This window comes from Macaca fascicularis, chromosome 9, assembly GCF_037993035.2.
Source record: "Macaca fascicularis isolate 582-1 chromosome 9, T2T-MFA8v1.1".
In the NCBI taxonomy this organism is placed as follows: domain Eukaryota; kingdom Metazoa; phylum Chordata; class Mammalia; order Primates; family Cercopithecidae; genus Macaca; species Macaca fascicularis.
Genome location: NC_088383.1, coordinates 127,125,543 through 127,146,645, shown reverse-complemented (window position 1 = coordinate 127,146,645; position 21,103 = coordinate 127,125,543). Strand labels below are relative to the sequence as shown.

Sequence of the window (21,103 nt, the reverse complement as noted above, 5' to 3'; positions counted from 1 at the left end):
AGGTTTGAAGGTTTTTTAAGATGATGGCAGAGGATGGGCATTGAAGGTTTTTAAGCATAAAAATTACATGATCAGATCTGCACTTAAGGACAATAGCTCTGGCCAACAGTAGGAGAAATGCGTTAGAGGAAGAATACACTGGAGACCAGTTAAGAGGACATTGCAGTGGTCCAAGTAAAACTTTAAAAATGGCCTGAACTAAGACAGCAGTAGAGAACATGGGAGAAAAGGAATAGCTGTTTCAGAACCTTGAAGAAGATGGATGGATAACTTAGAGACCCATTAGATGCTAGAGAAGGAGAGATCATAGAAGACCCCCAGCTTTCGTACTTCAGGAACCAGGAACCAGAAAGTTTAACCATCATCAACTTTAATAATTGGAATAACTGAGGCTACTAAGGAAAAGCTTCTAAATCTTGGAAATAAGCTTCAAAAATTACTGCATGCCTTTTTAATGTACTATTGGAGCGCTGTGTAACAATATCTGACTCTCTAAGGAAATGTAACTTTGTTTGCCTTACTATTACTATTGACTAGGACTCAGAATCAGTAAGCTTATGTTAATTTATAGACTTTTATAAGTTGCAAATGAATTTCTTATGGTACAGATACAGAAGATTTCTGTCCAGTAGAAAATAGAAACCTAAAGGTAATGATTACATCGACCTGTGGGACATTAAACAATTTTACATCTGATTTGGCACTCTTAGGCCAGCATTTCATATCCTCTTAGAACCTGATTTGTCATTCTACTGGTTCCCTCATTAATGATTTGAATAAATACTTGACATATGCTCACTCTATACTATATATATTTTATTATAAATGTTTTTAACTTCTTGGTAGTTATACACTGATAGGGCCTGAAACCTGTAATATGGAACTACCAAGGCTTTCCTTGCAGTAATAGGCAAATCAGTATATTAAAAATTGTGCCAAAAGAGGATTTTAACAACCAGGAGACACAAAAGTATGTTTTGATTGAGAAAACAATGTATCCTAAATATTTAGTTGTCCAAAACCTTATACAAGGCTCATTAAAAATATTTCCCTTTAGTGCAATTTACTACCTTCCGATAATATTGCAATGATGATAGCTATGTCTTTGTCCACATTCTTAATTATTTAAATAGATAATTTATTTAATTAAATAATTATTTCTTAGATATTAAATATTATTTGCTTAAATAATTAAGGACAGATTACCAGGATAGGATTGTCTATTCTAGGGATATGCACGTTTCTAAGACTTTTGATATAAACTATTTAATTCTACTGCAATCTATATTCCTACCAAATGGTGTATGTGAATATTCATATCCCTAAACAATTAGCAACAACTAGCATTATCTTCTTTGTTTAATCTATACCAATTTAATAACAGAATAATAGTTTCAAGATATCTCAGCTGACAGAGAAAACCTCAGCCCCTCCAAGTTCATTGTTTAAAAGCACGTAAACTATATCATCATAAAACTAATAAATGCATAACCGAGCCAGAAATGAGTCAAGGAAAGTACCTAGAAGCCAACTTCTCCAAATAGCAGCACTGAGTGAAAGCAGAAGCAGGGGAGCTCATGGGAATGGGAGATGGGCCTGGGTGGGGAGGGGCTTCAGGGTCCCCACCAGAAAGCGAGGGGAGGGTATAGTTCCCCACCACACACAGATATTGAATGATTCTGTGTGCATAAAGCCAGGAGAAAGAGTAGCCAATTCCTTGTCAACTATGTGGGACCGTAAGTGGGAAAAAGTGTCATCTCCAGGAACTAGAACAGGACTATACCACATACCAATGTGGTGTCAGACTCCATATACTCATTTGGTACAATAATTCAAAACTGAAAAATTAATTTAAAAAGTGATTCTACAGCAACAAAGTCTATGGGTACCTACAGAAATAAAAGCTAAACCACTGTGTAAGGATGCTTTTACAAAACAGTAATGAGACTTCCAGGAAAACAACCACTACTGGCCAGGTGCAGTGGCTCACGCCTGTAATCCCAGCACTTTGGAAGGCCGAGGTGGGTGGATCACCTGAGGTCAGGAGTTCGAGACCAGCCTTGCTAACATGGTGAAACCCCATCCCTACAAAAATACAAAAATTAGCTGGGCATGGTGGTGGGTACCCGTAATCCCAGCTACTTAGGAGGCTGAGGCGGAGGTTGCAGTAAGCCAAGATCGTGCCACTGCACTCCAGCCTGGGTGACAGAGTGAGACTCCATCTCAAAAACAAACAAACAAACAAACAAACAAAAAACACTACTAAAGATGAGTTCACAACAGAAAATTAAAAACCACATGGGGAAATAAACCACCATGGAGGAAGATGAGACCACATAACCATGGGAATTATGCACTCCAAATGCTGGATATAAGAGAATAATTTGAAATAATCTTGAGAATATCCAAGGAGTTAAGGAAGTCAAAGAAGCCATAAGATACAAGCAGAGCACTATTGAGAGAGAGAGCGAGACAGAGAGAGAGAGAGAGACAGACTCTGAGAGAGACAGAGAGAGAGAGAGAGAGAGAGTCAGAGACAGAGAGACAGAGAGAAGGCTGGTTTGAAAATAACCAAAAACGGGCCCGGCGCAGTGACTCACGCCTGTAATCCCAGCACTTTGGGAGGCTGAGGTCAGGAGTTCAAGACCGGCCTGGCCAAGATAGTGAAACCCTGTCTCTACTAAAAATACAAAAAATTAGCCAGGAGTGGTCACGGGTGCCTGTAATCCCAGCTACTTGGGAGACTGAGGCAGATAGTTGCTTAAAAACAGGAGACAGAGGTTGCAGTGAGCCAAAATCATACCTCTGCACTCCAGCCTGAGTGAAAGAGTGAGACTCTGTCTGAAAAAGAAAAAAATAAAAAAAAATAAACAAATAAAAATGAAAATAACCAAAATGGAAATTTCAAAAATAAACACATTCAATTTACAGGATAAATACTATATTAGCCACAGCTATACCAAAACTCATATCTGGAAAATTGATAGTATAAAAACCAGTTATCTGATTATAAAGCAATTGAGTCATAAATCCAGTATAAAAAGATAGTTTCAAACATTGGAAATGAATAAAAGGTCAATCATAAGTCATCCATATATTATACAAAAAAGTCATAATGGAAATTATGAAATATTCACATATAAATAACAGCAAAATTCTCCATATAAAAACAGGTGGGATACAGCTTAAAGAAATGCTTAAGGTGAAATGTGTAGTCTTAAGCATATTTATTGAAAAATAAGAAAGGATGGGGAAAAGCAGAAGCTATGTCATTTAAAAAGCCAAAACAAAAGTAAAAGTAGAATTAATGAAATAGAACAACAAGGAAAAAGAATCAAGATTGTCAACAAAAAACATTAGCAGCTTTAATAAATATTAATAAAATAGGCAAATATGTACAAAGATTGTTCAATGTGAAAAGAAAGCACAAATAATATTAAGAATCAAAAAGAGTATGCACCTACAGGTGGAGATACCTAAAATTATATGAAGATACTACATAAATTGTATGCCATCAAATTAGAAAGAAATAGATAAAATAAGTAATTTTCTTTAAGAATGCAAAGTATTTGAACATAACATCATACTTACAAGCAAAATCCAAGGTACTCTATAGACAAATGATTAAAAGAAATAGGAGAGCTTAGTGGGGTTGTTGACTACAAGATTAATATACAAAAATGTCACTTTTCAATATATAACAACTAACCAACTGGAATATGAAAAAGAACAAAATCATGGCATTTACAATGACAGTAAAATCGATATGAAACCTGGGAATAAATGAAACAAAGATGTATAATAAGGTTACAGACAAAAGGGGAGGCACCATTGAAGAACATAGAAAAGCTGTGATCAAGTGAAATCCATCTTAATAGATTCATAGACTCAATATTATAAAGATAGCAATTTCCCAAAATGAAATAATAAATTTAAGGCAATCTTCATCAAAATTCCAATGGGAATTGGAATTCATCAAAATTCCAATTGCCCACTAGGGCAATCACTCCAAGTTCATTCAAAAAGTAAAAATCCAAGAATAATGAAGAAACTCCTAGAAGTGTAAGAGGGAGGGAGAGTGGGAATAACAAGAAGAAAAGATTTGTTATACTGAATATTAAGTCTACTGTAAGTTATAGCAAGTAAAACAGCTTGGAGGTGGTAGGGGACTTGTAAACAGATTGATAGATTGGAAAGCACGAAACAGAGCAGAGCATAAATGACAAGTTGGAATGTGATTGATGTGACATTGCAAACAGCAGGAAAATAATGGACTCTACAGTTAATAATGTTAGGGATAGCTGCATGTCTGTGTTTTTTTTTTTTTTTTGTATTATACTTTGAGTTCTAGGGTACATGTGCATAACGTGCAGGTTTGTTACATATGTATACTGTGTTGTTAAAAATTATCTTTACCTCACGCCATACACAAAAACTAAATTCCAGATAAAGAATGAACACAAAATTACAAAATTATACAAACCACAAATATAAAATATAGTCAAATGTCTTTAGAGTAGGAAAGCATTTCTTAATGAAGAGTACAAAAAGCACAATATATTAAGAATAGGATAATAAATTTGGCCAAATCAAAAAATAAAACATCTACAAGATTAAAGACATCATAAACAAATTTAGAAGGCCAGCTTTTGACTGAGAGGTCTTTTCTATACATATGACAAGAAAATCCTTAGTGTTCAGAATAACCTATTAATCAACAAGAAAAAAAACCCTCCAATAGAAAAAATGACTTAATACGAACAGGCAGTTCATGAAAGATGAAATTTAAATGGCCAAGAAACACTTAAAATTTTCCATTAACTCACTAGTAATTACAGAAATGCAAATTAAAATAATAATTAGATACCATTTCAGATTGGCAAAAATGTCAAAGTTTGACAAATCTAAGCACTGGTGAGGATTTTGAGAAATACTGCTGACGTAAATTTAAAAAATCACTTTAGAGAGCAGTTTGTTAGTATCAGGTAAAACTCAAGACATCCATCCCCTAAGACCTAGCAACCCAATTTCTAGAGACACTCTTGTATATGCATACAAAGAATGTTCATTGCAGTATGTTTATCAGTAAAAGCTTAGAAATGACTAAATATTCACAAGTAATTAATAAACAAATTGTGATATATTCATACATTGAAATAAAATCAGAACTAAAATAAACAAAATGTATCTAGATGCTCTGATATGGTTTTAGCTGTGTCCCCACCCAAATCTCATCTTGAATTAAAATTCCCACAATTCCCAGGTGTCCTGGGAGGAACCCAGTGGGAGGTGATTGAATTATGGGGGCAGGTCTTTCCTGTTCTATTCTCATGATAGTGAATGAGTCTCACGAGATCCGATAATTTTAAAAAGGGGAGTTTCCCTACACAAGCTCTCTTCTTTTGTCTGCTGCTATGTGAGATGTGCCTTTCACCTTCCACTATGATTGTGAGACCTCCCCAGCCATGTGGAACTGTGAGTCCAATAAATCTCTTTCTTTCGTAAATTGCCCAGTCTTGGGTATGTCTTTATCAGCAATGTGAAAATGGACTAACACATGCTCCATTATGAATTTATCTCAAAAACAAAATAATAAGTAAAAAAAGGCAAGATCATACAATGTCAGATATAGTATAATAGCACTTATTTATGAAGTTTAGAAAACATCAAGCTGATATACTATGTATCATTTTTTATATATAGCAGCTGTATGGTAACAGTATTAAAACACAGACTCAAAGTATTTGCACCAAGTTCTTTTTAATGACTGTGTCTCAGGAGCAAGGGACAAAGATGATAGACCTGAAAGACTTTTGGTTTCATTTGTAATGTTCTTTTTCACACACACACACACACACACACACACACACACACACACAGAGAGTAAAAATGACAAAATGTTATTTCTGTGTGGTAGATACATAGAGAATTTTCACATTATGCTTTTTACATTTCTATTTTTATTTTACAATTAAAATAAGCAAAATAGAATGTTGTTTTGATTGTACTTCTTTGCTTATTAGGAAACTGAAAAGTTTTAAAATATGCTATCAACCATTTCTACTTTTTCCAATGGAATTTTTTGTTAATATCCTTGGTCTCTCTTTTATTGGAGTTGTTTCAGGTTTTTTTTTTTTTTAACTCGATTGTAAATATTTCTTTCTATTTTAGATTCGGTAACCCTTTGACCATCATGCAGATTGAAAGTATCTTTTCAGTTTATTTTTGCTCTTACTGTTTTTCTTTTTTTTTTTTTTTTTTTTGGGACGGAGTCTCACTCTGTCGCCCGGGCTGGAGTGCAGTGACCGGATCTCAGCTCACTGCAAGCTCCGCCTCCCTAGTTTACGCCATTCTCCTGCCTCAGCCTCCCGTGCTCTTACTTTTATTTAGGTTATTTATTGACTTTTAGAAACTTACAATTTTTATGTAATCACACCTATCAAACTTTTAATTGTTTTCACAAGATCTTCTAAATAGTCATCTAAATTCTCATCTCATGTTTTTATGACTTTAACATTTAAGTATCCGAAACATGGTAAGCAGTATATTGATATTATTGGATAGAATCTTTAATATGGATAGAATTTAGTTTGATACATGTCATAAGGTAGGAATCTAAGTTTATTTTTTCAAACAATAGTTACCAGTTCATTCAGCACCATTCATACCAATTTTTAAAATAGTGCTAACTTTTCACATATACTCTGTTCCATATACAATCTCTTTCTGAGTTAGCTATTCTATTTTATTTATCTCTTGCCTATTTTGGTACCACGTTCCTAATTGTTGTAGCTTCACAGTGTATTTTAATAGCCGGGAGGTCAACTTCCTCTTCTATCAGTTGTTTTTGTTTATTCTTACACATTTATTCTTCTAATGAATTTTAAATCAATTTGTTAAGTCCTCCCACCCCAAATGCTGTTGGGATTTAATTGGAATTGCATTTTATTTATTGATTAACTTGAGAAGTGTCCTTATCTGTACAATCTTGCACCATCCAACCCAGGAACAAGGCATTGCTCTCCATCTATTGAGGTCTGCTGTAGGCCTCCCTTCAAGTTTGGTGGTTTTGCATCTAATAGATTCTGCACAAGTAAATATTTGTGTGTCTGTATATATATATATATATATTATGAGCTTCTTTTATTATCTTTTCTTTTCTTTCTTTCTTTTTTTTTTTTTTTTGAGATGGAGTCTCGCTGTGTCTCCCAGGCTGGAGTGCAGTGGCGTGATCTTGGCTCACTGCAAGCTCCGCCTCCCTGGTTCACGCCATTCTCCCGCCTCAGCCTCCCAAGTAGCTGGGACTACAGGTGCCCGCCACCACGCCCGGCTAGTTTTTTTTTGTATTTTTAGTAGAGACGGGGTTTCACCATGTTAGCCAGGATAGTCTCGATCTCCTGACCTCGTGATCCACCCGCCTCGGTATTATCTTTTCATAATAAATATTGCTAAATAAAGCAAAGCTATATTTATATTTGTTTTACAATCAGGTCTCTTATTGAACTTAATTGTAATAGATTTTTCAGACCATTATTTTAGAATTTATAAATGTGTCATTTATAAATGACGAAAATTGTTTCTAATGAACTCATTTTTTAAATTTTGTTTTATTGCACTAACTAAAACATCCAGTGACTATCTTTGTTTTCTCCCCTATTTTAATGAAAATGCCTCTACTATAGCACCATTAATATGATGATGGCTAGTGTTTCGGAAGAGTTATTAAGTATAACTACTGATTTTTGCCAAATTTTTTTTGTGTATCTGTTGAGATGGCCACATGATGTTAATCCTTTGATCAATTGATGCACTCTATTATAGTCATGTATTTCTCAGTATTAAACCTATTATATATTCCTGGAATAAATTATACTTGATCATTTTTTAATATAGTGCTGAAATTAAGGTTTTGATTTTCTTTACACCTCATAATTTATCAGTATAGTACTTTTAATTTCAAGAGTTTATAAGAATTTTGATTGAAGCATTTGCTATTAACATTTTCATTTAATCGCATTGTAGCCAGAGGAGGTAGCCTATACTACTTCTACTTTTAGAAATGTATTGATGTTTTCATTTGGGACTAATACAGAGTCAGTATCTGTCAATGTTTTATGGGTGTACACACACACAAAAAGGCATTCTTTTAGGTTACAGTTCTACATATAGCTATTAAGTCAATCATATAATTACATTGTTCGGATCCCTAAATTATTATCTATTTATAGAAAGTACTGAGAAAAATATGTAAAACATTTTCTCTACTAATATATTTATGTTCCATATTTAACAACTTTGTGTTATATATTTAACAAACTTTGTGTTATATATCTTTTGTCAAAAAAAGTATCCTCCTATTTAATGCTTTGTCTGTACTGAATTTTATTTTACATGACTCTTCTAGGTACTTTGGAGCTTTGGCATCCATACATTCTAAATTAAGTTGCTCAGCCTCCTGCATGGGACTTGCAAAGAGGTGAGGAACAATGGATACAAAATTCCCACACGTGCCTCTCTCCCACTTCCACGCTTGTGATGGAATGGTGGTTCTCAAACTTCCACATGCATCAGAATGCCCTGGAGGGCTTCTTACAACACAGATTGGGGGACCACCCCCAGAGTTTTTGATTCAGTAGATCTGCAGGGAGGCCTGAGAAACTGCCATTTTAACAAGTCCCCAGGTGATGCTGATGCTGGTCTGAGGACCACACTTAAGGACCGTTCTTATTTAGAAAAGGGCTAAGAAGTCCTCCAGCTGACGAGTCAGAGATCAGGACTTCTTTGGAGAGAGTTGGTGGGGGTGAAGTTCGCCCTCACCCCACAGGGAAGTGCTGCTCCATCACTCAGAGGGGTTGACTGGGACCCCTGTGTGCTTCCTGCCCAGGAAACACTAAGTCAAGAGCCTGTGGCTGAGGGTGCCCTTACCTGCAGGGACAGCCTGTGGTCAGTACCATCAGGGGGACATCCTAAACCTCCAGAATTGGGCAGTGAACAGACATGGGCAGTGTGTTCCTGAGGGCCAGATGTGGACATGCAGGAAGGAGGTGGACTTGGGTCTCATAGCAAGGTAGACTGAGGGACGGAAATGGCCCCAGCAGAGAGGGATGACTACAAAACCCAGGGAAGTTTCATTTGTGTTGTCTTTGTCTGTATGAACCATGATTTCTTTCTTTTTTTTTTTTCCCGAATAATTTGGAATGCATATATACAGCTTATTTTAAACAGTATTAGCAGTTGTTTTAAAATAAAAAAAAAAAACTTGACTGACCTCCTGTTTCTGGATTTTAATAATTAAACACTATCTATGGGTGTCCTCATTTTCCATCTTTATGCAGAATTAGGAAAGCAGCATATAATTAACGTTTTTCTGCTCCAATCATTGTTTACAGTATATATATTTCTTTTCACAAGTTCTCACATTTGCATTTATTTGTAATTATATTCACAAAGTTATTTACTTTTAATGCAGTTAATTCATACCAATACTTCCTTATTTAAGTGATTTATAAGTTCCCTTCTTAGCTGTAGAACATCTTCAAGGTTCTCAGTTTGTTTGTTTGGGGAGGATTCTTCTGGTTTCGCTTTTGGTTTTTCAGGAAGGTTTCGTAGATACCTTAGGGACATCTGCATAAGAGGTCATCTGTACCGTGGCGTTTCGTTTTACTTCTGTTTCTAAAAGGGCTTGGCCCATCCTTTTACCACCAATTCTCTGTGCTTGAAATCTTTATTTTGAGTCATCTTGGTGGGCTAGATTTCATCATGAGTACTTTTTTTTTTTTGAGATGGAGTTGCTCTGTCGCCCAGGCTGGAGTGCAGTGGCTTGATCTCGGCTCACTGCAAGCTCCGCCTCCTGGGTTCACGCCATTCTCCTGCCTCAGCCTCCCCGAGTAGCTGGGACTACAGGTCATCGCCACCACGACCGGCTAATTTTTTGTATTTTTAGTAGAAACGGGGTTTCTCTATGTTAACCAGAATGGTCTCACTCTCGTAACCTCGTGATCTGCCCGCCTCGGCCTCCCAAAGTGCTGGGATTATAGGCGTGAGCCACCGCGCCCGGCCCATCGACTATTTTTTTTAAGAGGGGCTCTGGGGTTCCAATATCTGCCTGTTTCCAGACAGTTTCGATGGGTGTAGTATTCATGGGTCTTTCTTGCTCTTGGATCATGCTGAACACTGTTCCATCTTCCTCTGGCAGTGAATGCTGCTGTGGCCAAGTCTGAGACTGGTTGGATTTCCCTGTGCCACTCCCAACCTGTGGAGAAGTTCCCCTTTCTTTATCTTTGAAATTAAGTAATTCATCCAGACCAGTAAGGATTCTCCATGATCTTTAAAGAGCTTTACTTTCATTAAACCTCTGAATGTTCTAGGCTCTAAACAGTACTATAGGTTGCAGAATCTCTCGCTGTTCCCCATCCACCTTCACATTCTGCTCTGCCTCCTACAAATTAGGGCAATCTGCCAAGATTTCCTCTGGCCTGCAGCACCTCTGAGAGGAAAGCTGTGACTTGCAGCTTGCTTTTTTCTAGTCCCTCACTTTATGCCTAGCATAAGTTCCTTGAAGCTTGAAGCATTTTGATTGCACGTGTCTCTATCAGAATGAATGCAAGTTCCCCTACTGTTGCTTCCCTTTATGTTTTCTATTAGCTGACATGTTTGCTACAAACTTAAACTACAATATGAATATTCTAGCATAGCTCATTATTCTATTGATGAGTTTTTCTACACATTTTCTTCATTTCAATTTCTATTTACTCGCCATCTTTCAGACATTCCTACTTCCAAATAAAAGTGAAAAAAAAGAAAAGATTATGTGATTTGAATCTGCTTGCTCTAAGAGAAGTTTTGCCCATTCATCTTGTCTTCCGCCCATTCATTCAACTGGGGGACAGGCATTGTGCTAAACATTGGGAATAATAAGGTAAAGTCCAAAACTTAGCTGAGGAAAAAGATAAATGCATTAAAAAATTAAAATACCACATGTTAAACTCTATCAGAGAATTTAAGAATTTTAATTTATCCTAAGAGCAGTGGGATCGTACTGGAAGGAGAGGTTCATTCTGTCTAGGAGGATCTGGGAAAAAAGTGACATTTATTGAGTACTTATATCAGATACTATATTAGCATTTTAATTTTATTACCACATTTGATCCTCAAATATGCCTATGAGACAAGTATTGTTACATCCTTTTTACAGCTGAGGAAACCCAGGTTTATTTAGGGGCAGTAAGTAATTTCACCACAAATGGTTAATTACAGAAAAGTCTTCAATTCCAGCTCCATCTGACTCCAAAGCCTGAGGTCTTTCCAATACAGAGATTGACTCATCTTGGAAGGTGAAGGGAGACTTTAGAGGGAACTCCGTGTGGGCACATGCATGTGTGTTTGTGAGCGGAGGTGTGGAGGTGAGTGGGCAAACCTGTGGTTTTTATGTGCTTGGTTATATTTGGCCTTTATGCTTATGTACAATTCAGAATTATGAATTTCATCTTATCTTAGAAATAAATGATGGGATCAACATTTTTCCTTTAAAGCATCGATCATTTACAAATTTTAGATCCACTCAGTGACCCTGGGAAAGAGGCTGGGTTTTATTTATGTTTGAAAAGTTGACATACCTGGAATATGAAACCATGGCTAAGTTAGAAGACTGAATTCCAAATCTTGCCATTTGGAAGTATCCAGGACATCCCCTATTCTGGCCCCCAGATATTATAGGAATTGGTGGCCTAAGTGAGGAATGTTCACAGTCAGAATCCTAAGGAATGCATGGCCCCCCCTTTTTTTAAAATGAACTACTTGAAATTAATTTCTATAAAAAGATTAACAACTCAAATTTAATTAAATCCTATATTTTAAGTCTTAGAATAATATTGTTTAAGAAATACTTAATCATTTTATTTTGTTGTGTTGGATTAGCTATTTAAAGACAAAAGACTCCAGGCTCCAATTAGCTGCTGCCAAAAATTAATTTAAGTAACCTAATTGACTACTTACTTTAAGCTACATAGTCTTGGTGCTTAAATAATTTAATTCCTTGCAAAAGCGGGTGTGAGCTTTTTACCCTCTTATAAAACAATATTAGACCAATCTATTGCCAAATACTGAATATCTATCCAGTTAAGCTCTGCCCTGGCACTTGGTGTGCCCACAACACACATTATCATCTCTCACACAGGTGCTCCAGAAATGTTTGCTTCTGATTAGTGGAGGATACAAACAAAACCAAGACCCTTCCATGTCCTCAATAAGCTCATATTTGGGAAAAACAAGATCTGAAGGAGATATAAAAGGTAACGTATGATTAAAAATTAAATGGATGACTCAGACCATGAATTCAGAGGAGAGAGTGCGAGACTGCTATCAATGTAAAGGTTGAGAGAGCTTTGTGGAAAAGAAACAAATTGATCAGGCTGTGTTTCTTGGCTTTGAAAGGAGAGAGAAGGAAAGAATGGGAGGAGAGGGAAGTGAGAAAGCGGAGAGAAAAAATAGTGTGCCATTTGGAGAGCACATACTCTCTTGTGCTGTTAGCTGTTTTCTATGTGCCTATGACTTGAATCTCCAGCTGAAGGGAGGAATTGTGCAGAACGATGGTGATGATGACGACGACAACGCTAACAATTACCAAGCTCTTACTATGACCTGTGGAGCCAGCCAATTTGATATTTCATATCAAATATATGAGATAATATTTATATTATCTCATCTGGTCTTCACAACAACTCTATGAGGAAACATATACCAAATAAGCTCTAAGAGGTTCAGTAACCTGCTCTGATCACATATCTACAAAAACACAAAGCAGGAAGCCGAATCCAAGCCATCAGATTTCAGGGCTGGGGGTCTCACTGGCTGAGTGAATTTCCTAAAGCTGTTAATATAGAGTCTTATACAAGAAGGTGTCTGGTGTATTTCCATCTGTTGATTTGCTGACTCAGCAAAGTGAAGGATATTTGATGAAGAGCAATACAGAGGGAAGGAAAAGTCAGATAAGAATGGATTCTGGATGGCTCTGAAAGCCAGGTCTAGGGATTAGAGAACAAGGAGTCTTCAAAGATGCTGGAGCTGAGTTTGGACAAAAGGCCACCTTTCAAGCCCTGGCTTTGTCATTCAGTTGTCCTCTCTATAGATCACTCTTTGCCCCCATACAAAGGGAGCAGATCAAAAAAATCTGCTCTTGGTAAATAATAACAACAGCTCCTTTGGGTGGGGTGTCCCTTCCCAGTTTCCAAAGCATTGCACTGCAGTGCCTTGAACAGGCTCCATCTCTGGCTTCTAACAGTCTGTTTCTTCTCCTAGATTCAATTTCTTGAAAAAGGGGGAAACTCTCCTGCCTTTCAGTTTCTCTCATGGAAAAATCTAATCACCCTCTGAGTTTACCCAAATAGTTGTTTTTTCCCAGTTTACAAGTTTGTGTCAATAATTTGGGTCACTTATTATTTCACTCAATAAATATTTACTGAGGGCTTACCATGTGTCAGTTTAGACACAAAATTAAGCAAGTGAGACCCAGTGCTTGCTCATGTTGAGTTCTTTGGTTTAGCTGGGGATACAAGCATTAACCAAAGAATTACAATCTAGAGTGATGATTGTTTGGAAGCAGAAGTGCAGGGGCACTGGGGTAGCTTACAATGGGAGGGGGACCAAGGAAGTTAGGAAGGAACTGGCTTCCTGATGGAAGTGCCATTTAAATCAAACCATGGAGGAAAATTGAGACTTGAGTAAGCTAAGGAGGGGTGTGTGTGTTTGTGTGTGTGTGTGTGTGTGTGTGTGAGAGTGTGCCTGCCTGTGTGTGTGTGAGAGAGAAAGCATGGTGAATGTGAGAGGAAGCTGTTTGAATGTTTGGAGGCAGAAGAAGTGGCAGATGGAGGAAGGGGAAGGGAGGTTTTGTGTATTTCAGGCAAGGAGAAAAGTCTGTACAAAGGCCCAAGCATGAGGTAGAGCCCCACTGTGTTCAAAGGACTAAGAAAAGTCTAATGGTGGGGGCAGTAGGTATGAGAGAGCAAAGGTGTAAGTGGTTTGAAAGTGTTTGAAGAGGTTGGTGAGGCCAGCATCTACAGGGCTTATAAACCATATAAAATGTGTTGGGCTTGATTTTCAGGTCATGGGAAGGCATTGAAGGGCTTCTGGCTGGGGTGACATGATCAAATTTGCATTTTTTAGCATCCCTGACTATTTGAAAGAAGAATGGCTAGAGAAAGATGTGAATGAATGGAAACAATGGAGAGCAGGCAGGAGGCTGTTGCAATCATTCATGGAAGAGACATTGGGGGCATAGGGGACAGAAAAAGTGGCTGGAGCCCAGGCAAGGTTAGAGTTAACAGGAAGTGGTGACAGATTATGCAGGAGAGGGGTCCCTGATATCTCCTAGATTTCTAGATCAAGGAACTGGCTCTTCACACTTTGCACATCATCTCATTGCTTGTGTATCTCCCCATCTTCCTCCTGCATGCAGGAGAGGGCTATCCAGAAGCCTGGAGCAGGAAGATGGGCCATTTACCTAGGAATTCATGCTTGCTGAAATATTAACTAGCTAATAGTTTCCTCTGGTGATCCCTAAAAATTCGTATTTAGGAATTTATTATCCAGGAAATGAGACTATTCTGTACATTCCTTTCAAAGGACCCTCCATAAGGCAGAGACTTACTGAAAGCAAGCTTTATACATTCCTGGTGTCTTTCCACTCATTGAGATCAAAGTCCTCAAGAGTCATTGGTTTGGGTTATAATGACCATTCAGAGTTTAAGTAAAAATTAATGAAGCACACATTTTTATTCAATGTAAGGAAGGACTTTTCAAAAAGGAAATGAGCTGCCTCAGGGGCAACCGCTGTTCACTCCTAAGGACTAAGCTCAAATATCACCTCCTAAGATGCCAGCCCAGAGTCCGCCAGGCAGAGTTCAACATTCCATCCTCCTTGCCCCTGCACATTGTTTATTCCTCCACCATCATGCTCACTTCCTCTTACTATATCTTATTACAAAAGACTGAATATGGTAAGGTTTTGGAAATTTACATATAGAAATAAGTAGCATTTCTATACCCCAATAACAATCTAGCAGAGGACCAAATTGAGAAGGCAATCCCAATTACATTAGCTACCAAAAAATATATTTAACCAAGGAGGTGAAAGATCTCTATAAGGAGAACTACAAAACACTGATGAGAAATGATAGATGACACAAACAAATGGAATAATATCCTGTGCCAAGAACTGGAAAAATCAATACAATTCAAATGACCATGCTGCCCAAATAATTTACAGATTCAACACAATTCCTATCAAATTACCAATGTCATTTTTCACAGAATTAGAAAAAACTATTCTAAAATTCATATGAAACAAACAAACAAAAAAGGCCCAAATAGCTAAAACAATCCTAAGCAAAAAGAGCAAAGCTGGAGGCATCACATTACCTGACTTCAAATTATACTACAAGGCCATAGTAACCCAAACAGCACAGTACTGATATAAAAATACATAGATCAGTGGAACAGATGAGAGAACCCAGAAATAAAGCCAAATATCTGCAGCCAACTGATCTTAGACAAAATCAACAAAAATGTATACTGGGGAAAGGACATCCTATGCAATACATGGTGCTGGGACAATTGGATAGCCATATGCAGAAGGATGAAACTGGACCCATACTTGTCACCATCTACAAAAATTGACTCGAAGTGGATTAAAGACCTAAAGGTAAGACCTGAAACTATAAAAATCCTAGAAGAAAACCAAGGAAAACTTGTTCTGGACATTGGCCTAGGCAAAGAATTTATGACCAAGTTCTCAAAAGCAAACACAACAACAAAAATAGACAAATTGGGACTTAAACCAAAAAGCTTTTGCACAGCAAAAGAATCAACAGGGTGAACAGACAACCTAAGGATGGGAAAAAATATTTGCAAACTACACATCTGACAAAGGGCTAATATTCAGAAACTACAAGAAACTCGAACAACTCAACAAGGAAAGAAAACCAAACAACCCCAATACAAACTTGGCAAAGGACATAAGCAGAGAGAAGATATACATTGGCCAAAAAACATATGGAAAAAATGCTCAACAGCACTAATTATCACAGAATACAAATTAAAGCAACAGTAAGATACCATCTTGCACCAGTCAGAATGGCTATTATTAAAAAGTCAAAAAACAACAGAGTTGGCAAGGATGTGGGGAAGAGAATGCTTGTACACTATTAGTGGGAATGTATATGAGTTCAACCTCTATGGAAAACAATGTGGAGAATCCACAAAAAACAAAAAAAATAGAACTACTCTTTGATCCAGCAATCTCATTACTGATACATACCCAAAGGGAAAGAAAACACTATATCAAAAAGTTATCTGCATTTGTATGTTTATCACAGCACTATTCACAATAGGAACACGGATTCAACCTAAGTGCCCATGAGTGGAGGACTGAATGAAGAAAATGTGGCATATATATATATACTTTGTAGCCATAAAACAGATTGAAATCACGTCTTTTGTAGTGACATGGATGGAACTGGAGGCCCTTATCCTAAGTGAAACAACTCAAAACAGAAAATCAAGTACTGCATATTCTCACAAGAAGTGGGAGCTAAAGAATGGGTATACACAGACATACAGAGTGGAGTAATACACGTTGGAAACTACAAAAGACGGGAGGATGGGAGAGCAGCTGAGGGGTGGAAAAATTACCTATTGGGTATACAGTATTAGTCACACTGCTATAAATAACTACCTGAGACTGGGTAATTTATGAAGAAAAGAGGTTTAATTGACTCACAGTTCTACAGGCTTACTAGGAAGCATGACTGGGAGGTCTCAGGAAACTTACAATCAGGGGAAGAGGAAGCAAGCACCTTCTTCAGATGACAGCAGTAGAGAGAGAGCAAAAGGGAAAGTGCCAGGCACTTTTAAACCACCAGATCTCACGAGAACTCACTCATTGTCACAAGAACAACAAGGGGGAAATCTGCCCCATGATCTACTCACCTCCCACCAGGCCCTTCCTCCAGTTCAACATGAGATTTGGGCAGGGACACAAATCCAAACCGTATCAGGTACAGTGTTCACTATTCAGGTGACAGGTGCACTAAACACCTAGACTTCACCACTATGCAATATAAGCATGGAAGATATCTACACTTGTACCCATTAAATAGATAAAAATTTAAAAAAAAGTTAAAAGACTGTGAATGCCTATTTGTATCCACGTTGTGCCCTGGCATATAGAAGGCACTCATACTGACTGTATGAGTGAATGAACGAAGGAATGAGTGATGTTAATTTAGAGACTGAGTGATTCCCACACAGCTGTGATATGAAGAAATTCAAGTAACAGCTAAGGGGTTGGATGATAAGACTTTCAAGATCTCTTTTATAGAAGCCAGCACCCTTCTCAGCCATGAGCAGCCTCCACTTTTACATTGAAGCCCTTATCACTTGTGATCATGAGCCAATGCTGCAGAAACCTTTTTTGATCTTCCGGAGCCTGAGCCTGACTCTCCCCACTGGTTGCCTCACTTGTAAAACTTTCACTTCATAATCAGTTTTTATTACCAATTTGGATTTGACAATAAGGGCAGTCCTTTTTCTTTTTCCTGCAGGTGGGTGCCAGGGACACTGTTTCACTCCTCTTTGCTCTGTACTTTTCAGTCAAGGACTGATTTCTCCCCCACACACCTAAGCCTGGTCTCAGCATACAGAACCCAGGTAAGAGCCCCAGCTCTCTTCTAAGAAAAGAGTTTAAATATGTTTCAGGTCACAGTCTCTAAGAGCTACATTACAATGGACATTGAATATGTTTAATTAATAGTCAAACCTCTAAGTCAAGTCAGTATGTTCCTTTACAAATGTTTTCCTACAAGTATTACAGGAAATTCCAGCAGAAGAAGCATTTTTGACTTAACCAGGTGTATTAGTTTCCTGTTGTTGCTGTAACAACTTATCACAAACTAGGTGGCTTAAAACAACAGAAATGTATTCTCTTACAGTTCTGGCAGCTTAAAGTCTGAAATCCAGATGTTGGTTGGGCCATGTTCCCTCTGAAGGCTCTAGGGCAAAACCTGTTCTGTGCTTCTTCTGACTTCTGGTTCCAGGCATTCCTTGGCTTGTAGCCGCATCACTCCAATCTCTGTCTCCATGGTTGCATCACCTCCTCCTCCCTCCATCTCAAAACTCCCTCTGCCTCCCTCCTATGAGGATACATTTGATTGCATTGAGGGTCTACGCAGATAATTCAGGATACATTCTGTCTCTCAAGATCTTTAACTTAATTACATTTTTGGGTTTTTTTTTGCCATACATAGTAATACTCACGCTTCTGCCATGTAAGGTAACATTCATAGGTTCAAGGGTTTAGGATACGGACGTATCTTTTCTTGGGCGGGGGGCGGGGCACCATTCAGCCCACTACATCAGGTAACACTTATTTTACCCTTTAACAATTTTACCCATTAACAATTTTGGAAGATGTTAATATTATTGCAAAGGCCACTGTATGTTAGTGCTGATGAACCACTGAGAAAACAGGTGAAGAAGCCTGAGCCCAGGAAGGTTAAAGGACTTGCCAAAGGTTATACAATAGTACAGCTGGAACCAGAGAGAGAACTCTAGGCATCCAGTCCAGGGAACTTGAGGGTCATATCATGCAACAATCCCAGAAGCAATGGTATATATATGTGCATGTAGTTCAGAAAAATTAATCCTTGCACCGTGTTTGCGTGGGTGACAGTGTGACCTTATGAGAGCAAAGCCACTGGAAACAGAACAAGCCTGAAGCTATTTCACTGGTTATCACCCTTCATCACTGGTGACAAATAAAAGAAAAATGGTCAGATATCCCACTCTGTCATACTTAAGAGTTATGTGAACAATTCCACAGCATAAATGTGTCCAGAGAAGCAGAGTTTATTGTTTTCATAGAACAGGGCATGGAGGGCTCTAGAAATAAACCACCATAGGCTTGAATGATGGTTCCTCCACTCCAGTGGTGGATCTCCAGTAAAGTGATGAACACCTTCTGCAAATGGAAAATATTCATCACAGTGCATTTCTCCAAGACTCAAATATAAAAAAATGCATAAAGCACCAAGAACGATGACTGGCATGTAGGAGGCCTTTGACCAGCAATGGCATCATCATCCCTATGTTAGTACACGGAAGGGGGAAAGTAAGTCCTTTGTAAATAAGTTGCGTGTGCTTATCTGGAGAAAACAAGAAACCTAAAGCTAGATTTGGCAAAATATTTGGAAACTCATCTTAACAGACTATTTTGTTATTACCAAATCATAAAAATTTGGCTGGCTATTTTTAGAACTGATATTATTTTAAAACTTCCTAGGTCTTAAGGACTCTTGGGCCATATTTGTTCTTCAAAAAAAATGTAAGATGCTTATTTCAACAAAACTTCAACAAAACTTGAATGCTTAGCATGTGCAAAGAATTATACTCTGGGACTTACAAGTGCCAATTTTAAAGTTATATTGAGGGCAGAGAGCTATTCAACCAAATAAGCGAGAATTGTAAGTGTGCCTAGATGTTCCATTTAAGGACAGAATAACTAACAAAATTGTCAAGCACATGACTTTTGTGGAAGTCATTGTTCCTGCTTTTGCCTGCCACAGAACGAGGGCAAGATCACTATATATTTAATAAAAAATGCTGCAGGATCAGATGAGAATCTCAGGTTAAAGACTATCACATAACTTAACATAGTGAAAAACAAATACAGCATCGTTTTCAAAACAAGGCAAGAAAATCAAAACAGCACAAAATTGGAAATAAATAATTGAATTCATTTCAAGGGAGGCAATCTGAAACAGCAAAGAGCACGGCTTTGAAGTCAGGCATAGTTGGGTTTGAGTCTTGTCTGTTGCTCCCTGGTAAGACTAAAGAAAAGTTACTTCTTCCTGGGTCTCATTCTCCTCATCAGTAAATGGAGATAAAAATGATTGCTCCATAGGATTGCTGGGAAGATTAAAGTCGTGCTGAGGATTCGGCTTACTGAGTATCTGGTACAGAGTAAGTGCTCAATGAATGTTGCCAATTTATAAAAATAAGAATTTGTAGCAAAGTTACTTCATTAAAGGAAGCATTGCACCAATATTTGCATCCAAATAAAGAAAAGCATCTATCTTTATTATTTGTGCTGAGGTTTATTTTATGTTTCTATTTTATTTGTGTTAGTGCACATTGTTGACAGTTACAAGGATCTGTTTCAGTGTTTATTTGTTTCATTTCTGTATTTATTTCCTACACACAAAGAAGTACATATCCAGAAAGAAAAAGAGACTCACATGCTCACCTTTGCACATAACACAGTGGAGTTTCCTATTAGCTCTTTGCACGAGAAACCAAACTCATCCAAATGTTAGGTCGAAAATATCCTGATAGAGCTCTCCTCCGACATCCTTCATTTTACACTCAAAAAGAAGTCAGTCTACGTTGTTGTTTACTGTAAACCCTGGCAAAGAGTTCAGAATTACCTTAGAAGAAAACATATTTTTTTTTGTTTTTCTTTTTTGTCTTTTCATAGTTTGGATTTTGTGGAGGACAGCCTCAATGTTCAATGCAATAGCTTTAGCTATTTTTTTTTTTCTGATATAACTACATCCCCAAGTGTGAGTTAATCCTTCCTTGCCCATGGTCCTTGGACAGAAATAGAATGAATAAATCAACAAATTTCATTTTGACCAATTCATTTTAACTACCATTTGCACAAATACTTATATTAAGGTTACTCAAAAGGAAAAACCCAGTTAACTTGAGGAACTGCTCTATCCATTTTCTTTCCATAACTGGTACCTATTTAATAATAAGAATTAGGCCGGGCACGGTGGCTCAAGCCTGTAATCCCAGCACTTTGGGAGGCCGAGACGAGCGGATCACAAGGTCAGGAGATCGAGACCATCCTGGCTAACATGGTGAAACCCCGTCTCTACTAAAAACACAAAAAACTAGCCGGGCGAGGTGGCGGGCGCCTGTAGTCCCAGCTACTCGGGAGGCTGAGGCAGGAGAATGGCGTAAAAACCCGGGAGGCGGAGCTTGCAGTGAGCTGAGATCCGGCCACTGCACTCCAGCCTGGGCGACAGAGCGAGACTCCGTCTCAAAA

At 37.8% G+C, this 21,103-nt stretch overlaps 1 protein-coding gene and 1 long non-coding RNA gene across 2 annotated transcripts in view; both read right to left on the bottom strand.

Moving 5' to 3' along the window:
• LOC107130900 (protein CASC2-like) overlaps positions 1-21,103 on the bottom strand; it is a 160,927-nt gene that overhangs the window by 67,186 nt on the left and 72,638 nt on the right.
• LOC141407744 (uncharacterized) lies at positions 18,881-20,455 on the bottom strand. Its single transcript, XR_012418220.1, has 2 exons — positions 20,297-20,455; positions 18,881-19,012 (listed from the first exon to the last, which is right to left on the bottom strand). It is a non-coding gene; the product is annotated as an uncharacterized lncRNA (long non-coding RNA).